General features: G+C 39.5%; 1 non-coding gene across 1 annotated transcript; it reads left to right on the forward strand.

Moving 5' to 3' along the window:
- The first annotated feature begins 667 nt into the window (after positions 1 to 667).
- Trnas-gga (transfer RNA serine (anticodon GGA)) lies at positions 668 to 740 on the forward strand. The gene has a single exon. It is a non-coding gene; the product is annotated as a tRNA-Ser (tRNA).
- Positions 741 to 2,432: the final 1,692 nt, after the last annotated feature.

Below are 2,432 nucleotides of genomic sequence, written 5' to 3' on the forward strand. Positions count from 1 at the left end.
TCTTCTGGTTCTAGATTGATTCATAAAGATTTCTTAGATTTTTGTTACTCATAGCACTACTTAAGTCCATCACTCATGGTTTGACAGATGATTTGTAAAGATTCCTTAATTTGGGGGTTTCTGTCTCCCCCTCCATCACCGCTGGTATTGTGCTCCAAGGGACCCCCAGGTGGGGAATGATGCCCATTTGTACAAATATAATCACCCAAGCAATAATACCTGCCAAGTTTGGTAAAAATCATACCATGCATTGTCAAGAAGATGAAAATGCACCATTTAGGCCCAAATTTTGGACTCCCAGGGCTCCAAGGGGCCTATTTTATAGCATGCAATGGGTACTGTGCAATTATTCAAATTCATGAAATTCTTCCGTCGAGATGTTTTCATTGCAACTGATTGACAAATTGCCCTACTGCACGCTGGAAGGATTAGAACCAACACTTGCAGTCGGGTGGAAGCTTGGTGGTCTAGTGGAGATGACGCCTGTCCGGAGATCAGGAAGTTGTATGTTCGATTCCTGCTTGAGTATGTACGCACATGATTTTTTTATCATGGCTACTACTAAATACACTTATCAATTCAGTGCTTATTTACATCGATGTAGGGTAATTTGTCGGTACCCGCTGCATGTTATAAGGATTGGAACCAACACTTGCTGTTGGGAGGAAGCTCGGTGGTCTAGTGGAGATGACACCTGTCTGGAGATCAGGAGGTCGTAGGTTCGAATCCTGCTCGAGTATGTACGCCTATGATTTTGTACCATGGCTACTATTAAAAAACACTGATCAATTCAGTGCTTATTTACGTCGATGTAGGGTAATAAGTCCTCCTGGAATCTTCTGAAGGTGGCAGTCCTCCATGATGTGATGCAGGGTTTGGTCAAGGTGGCCACAGTCACATGCCAGACTATCCAAGAATTCCCATTTATGTAGGCAGTGACCTGTCCTTGCATGGGGGGTTTGGATGCATTCAGGGTAAGCCACTGCTTCCAAGGGAGGTTGAAACCCTATGGCTTTGTTGTTCAGTCAGTTACAGTGTTTGCAGGTATTAAACTTGAATGGTATTGAAGATGGCATGACATTTGGGTAATGACTGCACATATGCTAGTACTATATCTTGTACAATGTATCACACATTGAATGTAATTATTGCTTACATGCTCATGTATTGTGTTTGTGTTATTTAAATGTTTTTCTTAGTCCAAATTCTGCCAATTTTTCCTCTCCTTTGCTTCTGCCTGCTCCGATTCCTTTGTGTTCCAAATATCAATGTACTTTTGAGTGTTACATGATAACATCATTTTGCTGCAAGTGAGAGATGAGTTTTGGTTCGAGTGTTGTATGAATGTTTCATTATACATCAGTCCCTTCTTGTGTCCCTCTTTTTGGGTACAATTTCTTATTTTAATTGGAATTGTGATGTACTCACTTCTAATGCTGGACGGGTCTGGCTTGCGTCTGCAGACGATGACAACAACAATTATGAGGATGAGCAGGAAGAGTCCTCCAGCCACCCCAGCTCCAATGTAGATCAATTTGAGATTCTCTTCAGACAGCCCCAAGAACAGGTTACCAGTGTCTGCAGGATTTAAACAAATTTTGAGCTGTTTTACTGGAATAAGCCCTAAAAGTAAATTCTCTACTAAGGCAAATCACACTAGCATATTGGTAAAAAGAATATTGTTAAATTGTACTCGAACTCATACAGATGATTTTGGCGATTGAAATGATGTCAAATATGAGAGACAAATCAGAGAATGTATTAAGATAAAACAAGTGGGTTTTGACAAGTTACATTTGGACACATATGCCACGAAGAAATACAAAAATGTATAGTGTTTCACATGAAATAACTGACCAGTATGAAAAAGAAACTAGAAATGTGGCTATGGCGACTGGTACGCCTCCGCCATAATGCTCGGTTCTCGTAATAGGTCTATAGTACATTGTCTCGACAATGTGTGATGACAGTTTCACATAAAAGGCAACATATCAAAATGATAGGTTTGTCACAAATGTGTTTAATGTTCACTTTCTTTGAACTAGGTTTAATTGGATGAATGGCTATACAGTCTAAGAGTGCAGGTATTTGGGGATTTGAGGATTTTTACTTGACTTTTGACCATTTTATAAGTTTATGCATTGAGCAATTTTCAAGTTATGGAAAAAGTACAATTTCAGTGTTAAATAGTAAAATATTAACATTTTAAGCAAGCCTTTGACCCTTGACCTTTGACCCTATGACCCTGAAATTCCCAAGAGGATCACTGTCAGGTAGAACATGCATAAATATGTACCTTGAGTCACTTTTGAGATATGGAGGAAGAAGCGAAATTCAGCACTTTCACTTGACCTTTTAACCTCTGAACTTTTGGAAAGAAACTTCCCAGGAATTCCCAGAGAATCTCTATTGGGAAAAAACGTATACATGTA

The sequence above is a fragment of the Diadema antillarum genome, unplaced genomic scaffold (genome assembly GCF_040938485.1).
Source record: "Diadema antillarum isolate AM-2024a unplaced genomic scaffold, OU_Dant_1.0 seq00003100_RagTag, whole genome shotgun sequence".
Classification (NCBI taxonomy): Eukaryota; Metazoa; Echinodermata; class Echinoidea; order Diadematoida; family Diadematidae; genus Diadema; species Diadema antillarum.